Raw genomic sequence first — 20575 nt, 5'->3', positions numbered from 1 at the left:
GGATAGGGAGAAGACTTCGTTCATCACGAAGTATGGTACCTACTGTTACAATGTAATGCCCCTCGGACTAAAAAACGCAAGCGCTACGTACCAGCGTCTAGTTAATAAAATGTTCGAGCATCAAGTAGGCAAATCCATGGAAATTTATATTGATGATATGCTAGTTAAGTCCCTGCGCGCAGAGGACCATTTGACTCATTTGCAGGAAACATTCGACATCCTCATAAGTTACAGCATGAAGCTCAACCCCAAGAAATATGCCTTCGGAGTGGGTTTGGGCAAATTCTTGGGCTTCATGGTATAAAACAGGGGGATCGTGATTAACCTCGGTAAAATCAAGGCCATCGAAGAAATCACGGTGGTAAATAATGTAAAGGCCGTGTAACGGCTGACGGGGCGAATATCGGCTCTAGGCAGATTCATATCAAGGTCATCCGACAGGAGCCATCATTTCTTCTCTTTACTCAAAAGGAAAAACAGCTTCAAATGGAATCCAGAATACCAACGTGCCTTAGAGGAGTTGAAACGATATCTAACTAGCCCACCTCTGCTCCACACACTAAAGAGGGATGAAACACTGGATCCATTCTTGGCCGTATCCAAAATAGCGGTAAGTGGCGTACTAGTTCGAGAAGAGCTAGGTACACAATTCCCTGTTTATTATGTAAGCCGGACCCTAGGGGATGCCAAAACTAGGTATCCACACCTAGAAAAATTAGCTCTTGCGTTAATAAGCGCATCGCGAAAATTGAAACCCTATTTTCAATGCCACCATATTTGTGTTCTAACGACATACCCCCTCTAGAGCATATTGCACAAACCCGAACTATCGGGCCGATTGGGCAAATGGGTCATCGAACTCGGGGGGTATGATATCGAGTATCCATCTCGAACGGTCATCAAGTCCCAATTCTGGCGGACTTCGTGGCCGATTTCTCACCCTCCTTCGTGCCCGAGGTAGAAAAGGAACTTTTACTAAAATAAGGCACGTCTTCCAGGGTATGGACCCTGTTTACTGACGGCACCACAAACGTGAGAGGATCCGAACTCGGTATAGTCCTAAAGCCACCTACGGGCGGTGAGATCAGACAATCTATAAAAACTGCAAAATTGACTAACAATGAAGCCGAGTACGAGGCTATGATTGCAAGTCTGGAACTAGCCAAAAGCCTGGGAGTCGAGACCATCGAAGCAAAATGCGATTCACTCCTGGTAGTAAACCAGGTGAATGGGAGCTACGAGGTCCGTGAAGACAGGATGCAGAGGTATTTGGATAAAATCCAAATCGCATTACGTCGTTTAATAGAATGGACCTTAGTCCACGTACCTCTACAGGTGAATAGCGAGGTCGATGCCCTCGCAAACCTGGGATCATCTGTTGAAGAAGATAACTTACTCCCCGGGGCTGTTATTCAGCTATCTAAATCAGTGGTCGAGGAAGGTCATGTCGAGATTAATTCCACCAGCCTATCATGGGATTGGAGAAATAAATATATTGATTATCTAAAAGGCGGAAAATTGCCCGTGGATCCAAAGGAATCGAGGGACCTGCGAACCAAAGCAGCCCGGTTCTCGCTCGATGAAAACAAGACTCTGTACAGAAGAACTTTCGATCTCCCCCTAGCAGTATGTCTGGGACCAGGGGATACACATTATGTACTCCGAGAAATTCACGAGGGTACTTGCAGAAACCACTCAGGCGTCAATTCCTTAGTCCGAAAGGTGATCAGGGCAGGCTACTACTGGGACAACATGGAAAAAGACACTAAGGAATTCATCCTAAAGTGCGATAAATACCAGAGATTTGCCCCTATGATTCACCAACTCGGAGAACAACTACATTCAGTCTCATCACTATGGCCATTCATGAAATGGGGAATGGACATCGTTGGGCCCCTATCGACGGCACCAGGTAAAGCTAAATTCATTTTATTTATGACTGACTATTTGTCAAAATGGGTGGAAGCGCAGGCCTTCGAGAAGATAAGAGAAAAAGAAGTCATTAACTTCATCTGGGACCACATTATGTGTCGATTCGGGATTCCTTCCGAGATAACATGCGATAACGGGAGGCAGTTCATCGGAAGCAAGGTAACACAGTTCCTTGAGGATCACAAAATCAAGAGAATCCTATCGACGCCTTACCACCCATGTGAAAACGGCCAGGCCGAGTCCACAAATAAAAACCATCATCCAAAACATAAAAAAGAAGCTGGAAAGCGCCAAGAGAAAGTGGAGAGAAATGTTTCCCGAAGTGCTATGTGCATACCGAACAACTTCAAAATCAAGCACAGGGGAAACACCTTTCTCTCTAGTGTACGACGCCGAGGCTTTGATACCAATGGAGGTCGGGGAGCCGAGCGCCAGATTCCAACACACCACTGAGAGCTAGAACAACGAGTCCATGACAACGGCCCTCGAATTACTAGATGAAAAACGTGAAGCCTCGCTGGTCCGGATGTTCGCCCAAAAGCAAAGGATCGAAAGATAATATAACATGAGAACAAACCTCCGACATTTCAGAGTATGGGGACTTGGTCCTAAGGAAAGTCACCCTTAACACCCGAAACCCTAATGAAGAAAAGCTAGGCCAAAATTGGGAAGGACCGTACCGTGTCCTCGGAGTAATCGGCAAAGGGTCTTACAAGCTCGGCACCATGGAGGGCGAACAACTTTCAAGCAACTGGAACATATCAATGCTAAAAAGTTATTACTTCTAGGGTGTCCGATTGAAAATTCCGAATCACCCTCGAGAACGTGTTGCACTCTTTACCTTCGATCGGATTTTGTCCCTAGAAGGGTTTTACCGGCAAGGCTTTTAACGAGGCAACGACTATATGCTACCTAAGGAGACTCAACAAGTATTCAATATTTCTTTTGCAATCAACCTCGAATACTGGGGAGCATCCCTCCGGAAGGTCACCTACTCGGGAAAGCCAAGATACCTCAAATGAGACCTTGATAGGAAAGTAATGTACCGGGCCAAACAGTCGAACGAACCGTGCCCATATAGAGCAACCAAGCCCTTAACAGCAAAAACATGTATACTTGTACCAAGTAATCGAAGAATACTTTTCATCAAAGCATTTCACGCTTCAAAAGAACCTCGACATTTTAGCAAAATGGACTCCTCTGTTAAAAATGTCCCGAACACTCAGGGACTAGCGTCAACAATTTAACACCTGAACGACCCCTGGGTGAACTCCAAACTCGGCCCTCAATGAGGCAATACCAAGTTTACGAGTAACAGCTCCCGAGCCAAGGTATCCTCGATGACTCGGGGACTGTCGTCAATCAACATTCATTAAAAACCCGAGACCATAAGACCCAAGCGGGCAGACTCAGTCTCGTAAGACCTACATAGCAACAACAGTATATATAAGACCTCGAGCGAGGCATGAACCATACTTGTACCAAGTATCTAAAAACTGTAAGACCTCAAAGGCATGAAAATTCTGTAAGACCTTACTAAAGGCATAAACCTGATCTCAAAGTTAAGGCTATATCAAACTGGTAAGACCCCCAAAAAGCATACCCTCGATATAGACGCCAAAACTACTTCACTCGGGATCAAAAATGGCTCCGGCAAAGCACAAATGGTTACGGTCGTAAGGCTATACGAGCCGAACTAACGCGACTCGGGGACGCTCGACCGTCGCTACAAAATCACAGGCCTTCAATTACTTCGAATCTACTTTGAAAAGAACCGGTTGAATAGGCTACCCTCGACATAGGCAAGAGCTTCAACCATACTAGCTCCAAATCACGGGCATCGAGATACTCAGCCTCCGAGCCAAACCTCCTGAGGTGCTCGATCATCGCCACATAATGATTTGTATTCGAGGTTTTTATCAAACCGTCGAAGAGTCAGGCAAAAATGATTTCAAAGAAGTCCTTAACGAGGGAAAAATAAAGCCAGTAAAAGGTCGCTTCGACCCAAGGCATAAGAACCATTATCGCCAGCCCACATAAAAGGCCGCATCGGCCCAAGGCGTAAGAGCCATTGTCGCCAGCCCACACAAATCCAGAAACTTGGGGGTTGAATGAGCTCGAGTCGAAACCCGACTCGGAAATTGAACACAAAATAGTTAAGTAAATATGACTAAGAGCAAGACGTAAGAGCCATTGTTGCTAGCCCACATAAAAGGTCGCTTCGACCCAAGGCGTAAGAGCCATTATTGCCAGCCCATATAAAAGGTCACTTCGACCTAAGGCGTAAGAGCCATTGTCGCCAGCCCATACAAATCCAAAAACTTGAGGGTCGAATGAACTCGAGTCGAAACCCGACTGGGAGACTGAACCCAAAATAGTTAACTAAATACGCCTAAGAGCAAGGTGTAATAGCCATTGTCACCAACCCACGTAAAATGTCGCATCGACCTAACGCGTAAGAGCTTAAGGGCCAGCTTGAAATTTTAAAACTTGAGGGCCAACTGAGCTCGAGTCGAAACCCGACTCGGAGACTAAACCCAAAATAATAAAAATGCCCAAGGGAGAGAGCATGAGAGCTTGAATGCCAGCTTATAGGGCGTACTGACCCGATACGTACAAGTCACTACTACCAGTGCTACGATCAAAGGTCATGCCGATCGGATGCATAAAATCCAGGTCTGACCCGAGAAACTCTCGGGGACTGATCATCGACCGTTATGGGTCGCCTGACAATAGCAAGGCCCGAGGGTCTAACCCAAGACCTGGGACCTCGGGTCGAAAGTCAAAAGACATCACATAGTATTTACAAAAAACAAAAGGGAAAAGAAGGGATAGGAAACAAAAAGCCTTTTGTATGGCCCACAGGGGGGATGTTTATAAGTCCCGAAAAAAACCCTTACAAGGAAAGAACCGAACTGAACCCTAATATGTCATCAAGCCTACATCTACGATGGCTCCACCGAAGGTTGCACCCCAACGACTCCAGCTAAGACTTCGGGTCTTTCAGTGGCCTATTCCCCTCTCGGGCTTCGCCTTTATTTTTATCACCTCCTGAGCCACAGCCCAGCGCACCTCTGAAAGCAAGCAAGGCAACATCCTTCTTCTCTAGGGTATTTACCCTCCCGAACTCGATAGGCAAGATGATATCTCCCGCATGTTTATCCCTAAGAGTCTGCCTCCAAGATCCCCATCGAGCATGCTCCACAGCTCGAGTCAATTTTGGCTCGGCCTCCTCAGGCGCCCTCCCAACTTGAGCGCTTGTCGCAATGGCATCCTCTCTATGCAAAGATATAAGCGCCTCGGCTTCAGTTTTGATCCCGGATAATGCAGCTACTAACTCAAAATGGAGACCTCTATACTTGTCGCTATCCTCCCTCGTGTCACTAAGCTGACGCCCAAGTAAGGCCATCTTTTCCAGGAGGGCATCCCTCTCAGAAGTTATCTCTCTCACATGTCGTTCGAGTTCGGAGACTTTGGAGTCTCTGGCCCGGAGCTCCTCCCTCAGTAGGGCACCTTCCTTCTCAAACTACACGAATCAGATCCAAGATGTTAAAACACTGGGATCTGGCAAACATTCAGATAATGGAAAATGGGGACTAGGTAACCTGTTCAGTAAGGTGACCCTTCTCGCGCTCATGACTGGTCACCTCAGCCTGATACAGGGTGAAAGTCTGACTGTAAAGCACCTTGGCCTGAAGCCACGAAAAAAGACAAGTTAGAAAGAAAAAGGTCAGAGCGACCGAGGCCAGAGTAACAGACATGGTTCACAAAAATTACCTGCTCGCAAAGCCTGCTCATATCACCAAAGACGAGTGAAGCATCGATCTCAGGGATTCCCTCAGGAACGGTTGGAAGCCTTTCGAGCGCCTTTGATAGGCATCCCCAAATCGGAAGATTCTTCATGCAGGAAATCTTGCACTCCTTTAGGAGGTAGGGTCATTCCCTAAGGGGAATCAATCGCGACCACGGCACTAGCAGGGTCAATCAGGACCATCCATTGTCCATTCAGGGCCCCAGAACTAGGCTCCTCTGAACCACCTACCGAAGGCATCCTAGCCCGAGGGGAACTCTGGCCACCGGCCAGCTCGGGGGCAGTACCCGTTACTCTCTCAGTTGTCTCTCCACTTCGAAGTTAGACTGCGACGACGTCATACTCTGGCTAAAGCCACCATCTCTACGGCCCAAGGATCTGCTAGGTTTATCCCTCTCTCGGGCACTGTCGAGAAGCTATATTCCCCTTCACCTTCAACTCGAGGGTTTCCCGCTGTTTCCGGAGTTAGGGCTGCCAGGTCGGCTTTAGTTTCTTCCGCCTTAATCTTCTTGGATTCCGAAGGTCCATTCGACGGATCCCTTTATCTTTTCTTCCCTTCATCGGGTACCAAAGCACCCTACTCACCAAGCAATGCTCCCTTCATCAACGGGACTTTCCCTAGACCTACACAAATGCAAGAGGTAAGCACGGGAAATGAGAGCGCCGCCGGTAGCGATTTAGGCCGAAAAGTGTGACTACAGCAGAGGTAAAGGCTCACCATGATCCTTAGCTTCCCACCGAGCTTGGGACAAATCACGCCACACTCACTCAGCATACGGGAAATTGAGTCCAGACGGCTGACCCAACTCGGGAGGTCCGTGACCGCGCTAGGATAAATTGCTGCAGCTGCATTGGCAAGAGAAATGAAGTTCCTGGAAGAATGTGGTAAAAAAGAAGCAAGTGAATTCTAGATAACGTGTCTACTTACGTTCCATATTCCACCTCTCGGGGAACCGCATCCTTTCCATCGGGATCAGATCCGAAGTCCTTACTCAGACAAAGCGGCTTATCCATCCCCCATTACCAAACTCCTCGGTGCAGGCAAAGAGGGCCCTCGGAGCTCGGCAGCGGAGCTTGATTAGATCCCCACGAAAGAGGCGAGGGCTGTACATCCGGATCAGGTGATCGAGGGTGAAGGGCATCTCCTCAATCATGTTCACATAGTATCTGATCATATAGACAATGCGCCAGAACAAGGGATGAATTTGACCGAGGTTCACTTGATACTGTTGGCAGAAGACGAGAATCACGGGATCAATCGGGGGCGAGGATGGCCCCACCGGTCCTAGGGTAAACGGGTAAGTGTACACACTGAGAAAATCGGCTTTGTATGTTGTTATATCCTCCTCCCAAGTAGGGATCTCCACAAGCACCATGTCCCCCCAGCGACAATCAGTTCTCACTCTTTCAACATCTGTTATCTAGCTAATATACTGAGACACAGGCTCACGACGCCCCAGCTTCGAAGAAGGCCTCTCGACCTTGAAATCAGAAGCCATCGCGAAAAATCCTGGAACGCATTCTTCAGCAAGAGGAGGCATTGCCGCTTCACCTTGAGATAGAAGTGAAGAGGATGAGGCCACATTCTCCTGAGACGTAGAGGCGGAAGTTTTCGCCATTCCTAAAAAATCCCGAAAGAGGAAGGGAAGTTGCGTTCCTAAGAAAGAACAAAAGTAAAGGCAGAAGGAACCTTTTTTAGGGTTTGAAAATGCAGTGAGTTGTAAAGAACGAGAAGGGGAGTATTTATAGAAGCCCCGCACGCGCGTTGAAGGAGGCCAAGGAACACCTAACTGCCATAATCAATGCGAAGGCCTTCAAGGGCTGCATGTGCATCATGTTTTGGCACCTTACGACTGCCATCGTTACAAAAGTATCAGAGGGGCAAAAATTCAAAATCGTTTCTTATCACTTTTACTCTAAGAAACACGGAGACTATCTGTGCGCGGTAAAATTGGAGGGTCTAATTTCCTGTCATTATGATGCCCCATAAACATACTTCACAAGGCTCAAGACTGGGGTCGAGGTTCACCCTCGAGGGCTGTCGATGCTCGACCTCGGGGCAATGCATACCAACGGTTATATTGGAAAAGAGGGGAGTTCCCAAAGGGTGCATCTAGAGCCAATAAAGTCCGTCAGGCTAGTCTGAGCCCGCATCATGACATCAACTAGTTGTCCCATCTCCTTATCCTTGTAATAAATGTGTTTGTACTATGTTGGGATTCCCCTTTTCTATATGAAGTGGGTCCTTGCCATTTTGTAGAGATCTGTTGCTCCATACTAAATACACAAGAACATTCTATATGCTCTCTAACACATTCTCTTGATATTATTGCTTCCATTTATTATCTTCATTATTGTTCATAGTTTATTGCGTATCATTGGCCATAAAGAGCCTTCGTTGATTTTATTATAACTGTTAGTCGCTCTTCAACTGCCTTCGATAGCTCCCAGCCGAGCACCGGAATCGACCTCGAGGCCCCCGAATCGACAAACTCGAGGCCCCAATTGTTAACCTATCGGTTTGGTTATCGTCTTATTCCTAACTCTTTTCTCGCGTCTAAGTCTCACGCATAGTATCAACTGCTTAATAACTAGCATAAATATAGATCACGTATTTTTAGAGTTTCATAATCAAATTTAATTGTTATTACCATTTTAACGGTAAACAAAATAGAATACACGAAAAGAGAGAACGAGGAAGGACGGATAAAGGGGAGAGAGACACACATGAAAAAACATAGAGATAACGAAGAAGATGGGGGCAACAATTAATAAAAATGGCCAGGAGCAGCCATGATATTCATCTCTTCTCAATCTTAGTTTAGCTACGGAAAACAATTAGAAATTCCTCCACAACTCCAGCACCTTCAGCCATTTTTATAGCTAAACAAAGCTCATGTTCTTCACCAAAAAATCAGCCTTAAACCACCCTAAATATACCCCCGAAACCCAGGTCCAAATAGCTCCCAAACAACCTTCAACCACCCTTTAACACTCACAAAAACCAGCTGTAGTACCACCATGAAACACCAACCCGAAACCCATTGGTTATAGCTGATACTTCTCAGTCCAACTTCTCTATCTATAGCTTCAGTCGGGTTCAAGGTTGTTATCTCGCCGGTGAGGTCTCTGTTTAGCAGTCTCGACTCCGATCAGTTGTTCATTCTTGTTCGAATTTTGAAGGAAATAGTGAAGCAGTTGTAAAGGTCCACTCTCTTCTACTTCTAAATAAATTTCGTACTTCGACTAGCTTTAGCGGTGCTTCATGGATTTACCTGTTTAATTGGGTTACTGTGAGATGAACGAAACCGTGTTGGCCACGTTAATTTTTGATAGTTTTGTTTTCACTAATTTATTAATCATGAACAAAGACTTCAATTAAAATGCTTTCAATGTTGACGTGCCAAAGGTTCACGTTTTGTTTGCTGTCTTAGTATTATCTCTGTATCTCCAAACTTCATTTTATTTATTCCATTTTGCTATAATAAAATTGTCAGATTAAACCTGTTGTTGCATTTCGTGACTAATTGGTTTGGAATGTGAAGGTTCTGTTTCAACGAACTTTAGTACTGAAGATTTTGTAAGAGTTAATCAATTTGGTTGAAAGAGAAAATAATCGTTATTTGCTAACAGAGTTGATGAGTAAGGTTTGGACTCGGGAAAAGGATTTGGGACGATGGGTGGATTCTTAATTAAGAGGGAATCAGCTGTTGGGCGATGTGCACAGATAGCCACTAACAGCTTATGTCTTTATTTTAAAGCCAGCGTTTTAAATGTCTTTAGTCTTTAGCTACTGGTTTAATAAACTTTAACTGCTCGGACAAAAGTACCCTTCTGCTCATGTCCTTAACTTCAGGACTTCAGAACTACATGTCCTTAACTTTTGAACTTGAAACTCTAAGTTCAGGACTTCAGGACTACATGTCCTTAACTTTTGAACTTGGAACTCTAAGTTCAGGACTTCAAGGTTACATGTCCTTAAGTTTTGAACTTGGAACTCAAACTTCAAGACCAAGCGTCCTTAACTTTTGAACTTGTAAGTCAAAGTTAAGGACCTATTGTCCTTAACCTTTGAACTTGTAACTCTAAGTTAAGTACTGCTTGTCCTTAACTTTTGAACGTGTAACTGTAAGTTAAGGACTGTCTGTCCTTAACTTTTGAACTTTAAACTCAAAGTTAAGAACTGCATGTCCTTAAGTTTTGAACTTGAAACAATAACTTAAGGACTGCACGTCCTTAAGTTTTGAACTTGAAACTATAAGTTAAGGACTGCCTGTCCTTAACTTTTGAAACTGAAACTCAAAGTTAAGGACACAAAGTACTTAAGTTTTGAACTTGAAACTATAAGTTAAGGACTGCCTGTCCTTAACTTTTGAAACTGAAACTCAAAGTTAAGGACAGAAAGTCCTTAAGTTTTGAACTTGAAACAATAACTTAAATACTGACTATCCTTAAGTTTTGAACTTGAAACTATAAGTTGAGGATTGTTTGTCCTTATCTTTTGAACCTGCATGTCAAATTTAAGGAATGCGTGTCCTTAACTTTTAAACCTGCATGTCAAACTTAAAGACTCATGTCCTTAACTTTTAATCTTTGAACTCAAAAGAAACAAAAACAAGGTAAGAAGAAAGAAATTACTGTACGTAATTGAGACATCTGCTCAAAAATTCAGAACTTGAAAATTTTGATGATGCAAAAGGAACTACAGTACGTATTGGTAAAAGGAATAGTGAAGCAAAATCAGAAGGATCTCATGATGGACCTGGTTATGTCCTAGTAATTGGGGTCACTAATAGACCTGATGCTATTGACCAAGCATGGAGGAGGCCGACCGTGAAATCGCCTTGGGTATTCCAGATGAAAATGCAACGCGAAAGAGAGGAAGAAAGGGTAAAATTGTCTTTTTTCTATTAGTAGTGGCTATTTTTGCTGAGCATTATAATTAGTGAATAAAAATTAAAGACACCCTTAATTAGTGGCTACTACACGCCATTTTTACTCAGCTGTTATGACTATTGGAACCATCATCTAATAAATAATTGGGCTGTAGGGATCTTATAAGAATTGACCCTCTTAAACATATTTGTGTTTAGGAAATAGAGGTGGCCCAACTCCAAAACTGTACAACTACTAGCCCGTCAATGACCTGCAGTGTAGATAATCTTTTTAACTGCAATCATAACTAAGTGATACACGTTTCTCCAATGATTTCCATAACTTTAGCCTTACGATATCTCAAACTGAGATAGAATAATCGAACATCGTAGCTTGCTTAGACGCGATTAATAATATGTCACTCCCCGAACCTGGGGGAAGAGACCAGCACCCGGTGTCTCACCTATCCTTGTGTACCAACTTGCGATTAAGGGACAAACAAATTCTACCCAAATCCCTAATTTCTACCATGAATATCCTACATTTGATGTTAAAAATACGTGCGAAGTAATGGAAATTGAAAGAATGTAGATTAGATTTACTTACGAATGATTTTGGGAGGAAGAATTCTCGGTATATCACCTCTAGAAAGTTTAGGGTTGAGAAATAGTGTAAAATGAGCTAAGTCCTGATTTTCCCCTTTTTTTAACCTGTTGTGGATGTCTTAATTGCGGACTCTTGTTCACAATTTGTGACCATCGCAATTGCGAAACACATGTCACAACTGCGAACTCTGCCCCCGGCCTGCATAAGTCGCACTTGCAACAAAATCATCGCATTTTTGATGTCTCATCCAACCGCAAATACGATAGAGGTTGCATTTGCGAACCTGCCTAAGCCCAATGCTCAGTCGCAAATGCGACCAAGCCATCGCAAAAGCGAAGTCTGGGATGTCCATAATGGTGAACATTTCTTTGCAAATGCAAAGACTACCGTACCCAGTCCCCCATCGCAATTGCAAGCACAACTTCGCAAAAATAGAGTTTTCATTTGCGAAAAGGTCATCGCAAATGCAAGACTTGCAGCCCAGCACTAGAGCTGAAGCATCCAGCAGTCATCAGCTAACCAAACTCATCTGTAGCACCTATGAAACTCAATCGAGCCCCTCGAGCTCCAACCCAACCGTGCACACAGGTGTAAAAACATCATATAAACTCGCTCGCACAGTCAAAAAACCAAAATAACATCTAGAAACACGAATTGGACATCAAAACACATGAAATTCAAAAGAAAACTCAAGAACATCTAGAATCACAACCAAGCGTCTGAATCCTATCAAACCAACTTCGAATGACACCGAATTTTGCAGACAAGTTTCAAATAGAAAAATGGACCTATTTCAAGTCCCAAAACTAAAATCTGAACCTGATAAGAATCCTATCAAACCAACTTCGAATGACACCGAATTTTGCAGACAAGTTTCAAATAGAAAAATGGACCTATTTCAAGTCCCAAAACTAAAATCTGAACCTGATAAACATAAAGTCAATCTAAGGTCAAACTTAAATAATTTCTAAATATTCAAACTGTCAACTTTCGGTAGGGCAAGTCAAATCAACTTAGGGACCTCTGAATTAAATTTCCGGCATATCCCCAAGTCTAAAATTATAATACGGACCTACTAAAATTGTCAAAATATTGATTCGGGATCATTTACCCAGAATGTTAAATAATATCAAATGAAGCTAATAGAGGTCTCGAAATACGCAGATAAGGGCTAGTAATCAGAATAGCCTACCGAGTCGTCACACCTTGACTAAGGATAGAGCTTAGGTGTTGGGGAATAAATTACTGGCTACGAGGTCCTAGAGGAGTAGTGGGGACGCGAGTTGTATGTCGACCATGAAAGCGAACTATATTAGAGAAGTTATGAGAGAGGTCTTAGGTTCTTTAAGAGTTTCTCTAATGGCCAAAAACGGGACTTGTGATGGATGAAGAGGTCCAAGAAAAAGTAAAAACCAAAAAAATAGCATATTTGAAGCTAGTATAGAGCATAGACGAGGTGGAGAAGAGGACTAACAAAGAGTGGTATAAGAAGTCTAAGAAGGAGGCGAAGTTAGCAGTTACTGCGGTTAAGACTACGACGTTAGACGTTCGTATAAAGAACTTGGGAGAAATGAGGGGACAAGAAGTTGTATAGGCTGACCAAGGTGAAAGAAAGGACGACCATGATCTGGATCAAGTGAAGTGCATAAAATACAAGGAGGGTAGAGTTTTGATGGAAGAGGAACAAATTAGGCAAAGATCGCAGTCATACTTCCATAAATTCTTGAATGAAGAAATGGATTGGAACATTGTGTTGGTGACTTGGAGCACTCCATGAGTTATCGAGATATTGGGTACTATAGGTGCATAAGAGTGGGGAGTTGAGGGGGTTATGCGTAGGATGAAGAAGGGTAGAGCGACTGGGCAACATGAAATCCCTGTAGAATTATGGAAGAATGCGGATAAAACAACCTTGGAATGGATCTCGGGGATTTTTAACGTTATTTTTAGGACGAAAAAGATGCATGAAGAGTGGAGGTAGAGTACGATGATTCTATTGTACAAGAACAAAGGTGATATCTAAAGTTGCAACAACTATAGGGGTATCAAACTGCTATGTCATATGATGAAAGTTTGGGAGAGGATGGTAAAAGGAAGGGTGATGAGGAGTGTGTCTATTTTCGAGAGTTAGTTTGGTTTCATGTTGGTTCGATCAACTAGGAAAGTCATTCATCTTGTGAGGAGATTGGTGGATCGGTATAGGACAATAAAGAAGGACTTAGATATGGTGTTTATTGACCTAAGAAAATATACGACAAATTCCCAAGACAGGTTCTATGGAGATGTTTGGAGACTAAAGGTATGCATGTAGCCTACTTTAGGGTGATTAAGGACATGTACGATGGAGCCAAGACACGAGTAAGAACAGCGAGAGGAGTCTCAAAACACTTTTCGGTTGTGATGGTGTTGCATAAGGGATTAACCTTTATTCTATTTTTATTTTTCTTGGCGATGGACGTATTCCCATGACATATTTAAGGGGAGATACCATGGTTTTGTTATTTGCAGATGATATAGTTCTGATTGACGAGACACGAGGTGGTATTAATGGGAAACTGGAGGTTTAGAGATAGACTCTTGAGTCTAAAGATTTCAAGTTGAGTAGCACCAAGATAGAATACTTAAAGTGCAAGTTCAGCAACATTAGCCAGGAAGCGCATATGGATATGAGGCTTGATACACAAGGCATCCCCCAGTAGAGGAAGTTTTAAGTACCTTGGGTCAGTAATAAAAGGTGATGGGGAGATTAATGAGGATGTCACACTTCGTATCGGAGCAGGGTAGATGAAGTGGAAGCTTGCTTCTGGTGTCTTGTGTGATAAGTATGTGCAACTGAAACTTAAAGGTAAGTTCTACAAAGTAGTGGCTAGACCGACTACGTTGTATGGGACAAAAAGTTTGCCAATCAGGAACTCTCATATTGAGAAGATGAAAGTAGCTAAAATAAAGATATTAAGATGGATGTGTGGGAATACCGGGTTAGATAAGATTAGAAATAATGTTATTCGGGATAATGTGGGAGTGGGCCCCATGGATGATAAGATGTGAGAGGCAAGGCTGAGATGATTTTGGGCATGATAAGAGGAGAAGCAGAGATGCCATAGTTAGGAGGTGTGAGAGGTTAGCCTTGGTGGGTATGAGGAGGGGTAGAGGTTAGCTAATGAAGTCTTGGGGAGAGGTGACTAGGCGGTACATGGCACAGCTAGAGCTTACTGAGGACATGACCCTTGCTAGGAGGGTGTGAAGGCCGAAGATTAGGGTAGGAGATTAGTAGGTAGTCCAGTATTTTCCTTTGTCTTTATCAATTCGATACCATAATTTGTGTTAGTATGATATCTTTTTATTCTTAGATTGCTATTACCAATCGTTTAATTCTTATCTTGACTTTGATTTTCTTAATATCTTGTTGTTACTACTTGTTGCCTGTACTTCATTTTTTTTTCTTTAGTCAACGGTCTGTCGGAAATAATCTTTTTGTTCTCGCAGGGTGGGAATAAGGTTGCGCACATCCTTCACTTCTTAGACTTCACTTGTGAGAATTCTCTGATCTCCCGGGGTTTGTTGCAGTTGTTGTTGCTTTTAATTTTCCAAAAGTTTGACCAATAGCCTATTAAGTATTTTGGAAAACAACTAATTCGAGGATCCGAATGATGAATTGTTTAGCACTTAAACTCTATTTTATTTCAATATGAAAGTAGTGGAAGTAGTTAGAATTTAAAGGCTGTTTCAATCACAGCTGGTATTCTTTTTTATTTTTTGCCAAAAAATTATGAGGGATTGATGGTGTTCGTATTCTTTTTCTTTAAAACTTGTCTCCCTCTCACAATTCAACAACTGTACTATATCATAGCTTATAAATATATCACAAAAACTATGAAATTATATATACACGAATCAAAACAAAAGGCGTGGACAACCTGCAAGTGATTTAACGATTTATCAAGTATGAATCCGCGTAGTTTTCTTTATTAGCATTGTTCGGTAATCTTTGGCTGCCACGTACACATGCAATAAAATCACGTTAGCCACGGTGGATAAACGAGATTTATCCGAGATTTCTACTTTACACCCTAACCCAGCGAAGGAAAAAAAACAAAGAAAACCCGGGAAAAACAAGAAAAAGAGATTTAAGGGCCCGTTTGTATTGGTGGAAAAAAGACGTTACACGTAGAATGTTAGTAAGCTGACGAAGCATGACGCATCGAATAATGGCATAGTGACAAGTGGCACTCCCAATTAACAGATTAAGAATACAAGGAAGGTACGGAGGAAACACCCACGAAGAAGAGGCGAGAACGGAATGATTAAAGATCAAAACAAAGGAAAAATAAAGGAACCAGAAATAATTAAGGAAGGGGAATCAGAGTCGTTATAAGGCATTTATAGCTATAAATACGTCAGTTATGGTTATCTATAATAACGGGCAATCAATACAATTAGTGCTCATAATAAATTCGAATTAAGTGTGGAAAGCGTTTCGATTGTACGCTCCTATATAAGGATAAAATATTTTATTTGTAAGGACAAGTTCCAAGTACTATTGAAATACATTTTATAATTTTCGGCTTTACCAAAATTTCCAACCTTGATTTTAGGGATTGACTGTTGCTTCATTCTTTATTTCTCTTTGTCAATTTTATTTATCGTTTTTATTATTTTCCTAAAATTTATTGTGGAAGTGAAGTAAAACTTGGTTATCAGTAACCCGTTTTCTTCTTAATATAGACGTTGACTAAGAAATCTATTTTTCTGGTTAAACAAATTGAAACTTTTTGAATCAAATTCCTTATTTTCTTTTTTTTTTTAATTCACAATTACAATTATAGCCTGTCTCTTTTTTCTTTGTGTTTTTCTTTCTTTTTTATACCATTACCAGGTATGAGTGGTTTTGTTGCCGAATTGATAGTTTTTTTTGGAATAATTACCGGCCAAAAATATCTTTTAATTCCAAAAATACATTCCGTTACCGAAAATCTAATATTCTTTTTACTTTCCAATTTCTTTTTTCTGACAACCAACTATGTCAACTGTTAACGATAATAACTAGCTGAACCCACATGAGGGAGCAACTCCGCCATTCCTCTCTCCGCAAGGATCTCCTCAACAGTCCCGTGATGGATCACCTGAAAGATCTACGTCACATATGAATGATCAACAAGGGGACGAACAAACTGTCGAACAAGACGCTCTAAAGAAATTGATTGCAAAACATGTTAATAGTGCGCTTCAAGCCTTTGTTAGGGATTGCCAACTACGCCTCAAACCCCTCCACCAGCCAATACCGCAACCCTAGAAAACCCACGCTCGAGGCTCGACAATTCCGGGAGTGGAGGAACTCCCAATGAATCTCGTGATGGAAGGTCAGGTCCACCAAATAATTCTGATTTATAAAGTTTTGTAATAACTTTGCAGAAACTGTTGAAAGAGAAAAATGGTCGCATAGAGCAAATACCTGGCGTAACCCCCGTGATTAATGGGGTAGATATTGATAAATATTCACAACAGCCCTGAAAGCCAAGTGCAGCTCCTTTGCTGATTCCTAAAAAGTTTGAAATTCCTGATATTTCAAAGTATGATGGAACAACTGACCCTCGAGATCATGTAACTGCGTTCACAACTGGTGTGAAGGGCAATGATTTAACCAAGCAGAAAATCGAATCAGTTTTGGTTAAAAATTTGGTGAAACACTCACGAAAGGAGCATTAACGTGGTATTCTCTTTTACCTCAAAACTCTATTGATTCTTTTGCTGAACTTGCAGATTCATTCATAAAAGCACATTCGGGAGCTCAGAATGTAGAAAAAAAAAGGATGGAAGACATCTTTAAGGTAAAACAAGGAAATACATAATTACTTAGGGAGTTTGTGGATAGATTCCAACGGGAGAGGATGATGCTAGCACGAGTACCTGACAACTGGGCAGCTATGACATTCGCAAGCAATCTAAACGAGAAAAGTTAAGAAGCCACGAGGAGACTTAAGGAAAGTTTGCGATAATTTACAGCAACAACTTGGAATGACGTGTACAATATGTACAACACGAAGTTACGGATAGAAGAAGATACGGTTGCACAACCAAGGGTTGATGAAAGAGCAGGATCGAGACGTTCAAAATCGAAAAAAAGGACCAAAAAAATAGGTACGTACCTTACATGGGACCTACAGGGCAAGATTCTCGGTCTAAACAAGAGAACATACGATCTGAATCGAGATCAAGGCAAAAAGATGCGAGTTCCTCATCTAGATTCAAAAAGGAACGGGATGCACGAGGCAACGACTCTAATACACATGCGAGGATCGGAGATTACAGTTTTAATGTCAGTACCTCCGAGTTAGTAGCAATTTAAGAGGTATGGGAGATAAGGTGTGAATTTCACAACGATCATGGCCATAGAACAGCAGATTGTAGATTACTCTAGGGAGAAAGTCAAGCATTGGTTGAAGCAAGGTTATCTAACTGACATGTTCAGCAAGAAAGGTAGACATCCATATATGAAGAATAGACAAGGACCCCCGAAACCCCCATCTCAAAAAATAATAGTCAATGTAATAACTGGGGGAGATGAGGTCAATGGTGTGACTTATACCGCCGCAAAAAAGACGACAAAAGTCACAGTCACTCTTGGGAAGTGAGTTCGTCAAGTCTTGGATGGAGACAGTATAACATTTGATGATGAATATGTGGAAGGCTTGATAATTCCTCATAATGATGCGCTGGTAATATCTCTACTTGTACATGATACTAGCATTAAACGAGTTTTGATTGACCCAGGTAACTCCGTGAATATCATTCTACTAAGGGTGGTGAATGAAATGCAAGCTAACGACAAGGTGATACCAAAGGCACGATCTTTATCTGGATTTTGATAATTCAATCATTATCACAAAAGGGGAAGCAGTGCTTACCACGTTTGCAGAAGGGGTTATCAAGAATACAAAGTTTCAAGTGATAGATGCAGACATGGATTATAATATAATTCTGGGAAGACCATGGATTCACGATATGGATGTTGTACCATCCATATTGCATCAAGTTATTAAATTTCCTAATTCGACTAATTCGTGGAGATCAACAGGCTTCTAGAAGTATCAATTCAGTGGTGGCTACGAGCATAATGAACGATGTTGCAGACGAGAAATAGCAACTACAGAATTCAATTCAGGATGTCATAATACAAAACTCAACTGAAGGCATTCCAGGACAGGCGGATATTGATTCAAGACCCGATGTTATTCAAGAGTCAGAAGAAAATAAAAACATCAAGACAACTACTAAAGAACTCGAAGCTTTAGTATTATTTATACGCTGGCCAGACAGAAATGTTTACATCGGAGCAAATCTAAGCCTAGAAATAAAAGGTAAGTTAATTGAATTTTTAAAAGCTAACGCAGATTGCTTTGCTTGGTTACACTCAGATATGACAGGTATACCACCGGAGGTGATGACCCAAAAACTAAATGAGGACCCATCATATCCACCTGTCAAGTAGAAGAAGAGGAAGCATGGATCCTTCAAAAATCAAGTAATCCAACACGAGGTACAAAAGCTTTTAAAAAATGGGTCGATACGAGAGGTAAAATACCCTAGCTGGTTAGTAATACTGTGGTAGTTCCAAAAAAGAATGGAAAATGGCGAGTTTGTGTAGATTATACTGATTTAAATAAAGATTGTCCTAAAGATTCGTTTCCTTCGCCGCATATAGATCAACTAATTGATTTTACCACAGGACATGAGCTGTTAAGTTTTTAGAGGCATATTCATGTTATAACCAAATAAATATGGACCCACTAGATGAAGAAAAAACTTCGTTTATCACAGAGAGGGGGACTTACTGTTACAAAGTCATGCCATTTGGTCTAAAAATGCTGGAGCCACTTACCAAAGATTGGTGACTAAAATGTTCCAAGAACATCAGGGAAAAACTATGGAAGTCTATACTGATGATATGCTATTCAAGTCAGCACAAGCGGGAGATCATTTTCAACACCTGTCAGACACTTTCAAAATTCTCTGCAAATACAATATGAAGCTAAATCCAGAAAAATGTTCTTTTGGCGTGGCTTCAGGTAAGTTTTTAGGTTTTCTTGTTTCTAACAGGGGTACTAAAGTGAATCCTGCACAAATCAAAGTTATTGAGGAAATACAAGATGCACTCACAAGCAAAAAACAAGTGCAGAGATTAACATAAAGAATAGCATCCTTAGGAAGGTTTATTTCAAAATCGTCACAAAAGAGTTTTAAATTCTTTTCAGTATTGAAAAGCAAAATCAATTTGAATGGACTAACAAATGCCAACAAGCCCTCAAGGACCTAAAATCATATTTTTCAAATCCGCCCCTGCTAGCCAAACCAAAAGACGGAGAAAGACAACTTATTTATCTTGTCGTGTCGGAAGTGGCGGTAAGCGCGGTGTTGGTACGAGAAGATAATGGTAAAAAATCTCCAATTTATTATGTTAGTAAATCTTTGTTAGATGTTGAGACTCGATATCCTCACTTAGAAAAACTTTCTTTAGCATTAATTACGGCATCTAGAAAATTGAGATCTTATTTTCAATGTCATCATATCTTTGTAATAACTGCTTTTCCTCTGAGGAATATATTACATAAACAGGAACCATCTGGTAGGTTAGCTAAGTGGGCAATAGAACTAAGTGAGTATGATATCATATATCAACCCAGAACTGCAATAAAATCACAGGTTTTAGCAGACTTCATAGCAGATTTCAGCATGAATATAGTTCCTGGAGTAGAAAAGGAACTACAGGTATTTACCGGATCCAATCCGGGGACTTGGATTTTGTTTACCGGTGGTTCATCAAATATTAAAGGAGCATGCTTAGGAATATTCTAATTCCACCGTTAGGGGAAGTCATAAGACAAGAAATAAAATGTTATCCAATCACTAACAACGAGGCAGAATACGAAGTTGTGATTGCAGGTTTAGAACTGGCAAGAGAACTTGGTATAGAGTAGATTGTAATTAAAAGTGACTCACAGCTAGTGGTTAACCAGATGCGCGGGACTTACATAGCAAGAGAGGCACGAATGCAGCAATACCTAGAAAAGGTACGAGAATTACTAAGGCAATTCTAGTCGTAGAAGGTCCTGCAAATACCCATGGAGGAAAATACAGAGGCAGATGCGTTCGCAAATCTCGCATATGTCGCCAAAGTAACAAATGCAGAAAATGCAATCGTAATATATTTGTTTCATTCGGTACTTGACCAAGACAAGAGCAAGGTAAGTTTTTGATAATCTAACTTGGGATTGGAGGAACGAATTTGGTAAATTTTGGCAATATGGAATTTTACCCGAAGACAAGAAGAAGTCACAGTTGCTCCATCAAAAA

Source organism: Nicotiana attenuata, chromosome 5 (assembly GCF_001879085.1).
Source record: "Nicotiana attenuata strain UT chromosome 5, NIATTr2, whole genome shotgun sequence".
NCBI classification, from domain to species: domain Eukaryota; kingdom Viridiplantae; phylum Streptophyta; class Magnoliopsida; order Solanales; family Solanaceae; genus Nicotiana; species Nicotiana attenuata.
The sequence above is the reverse complement of the archived record's forward strand: the minus strand, read 5'-3'. Positions refer to the sequence as shown.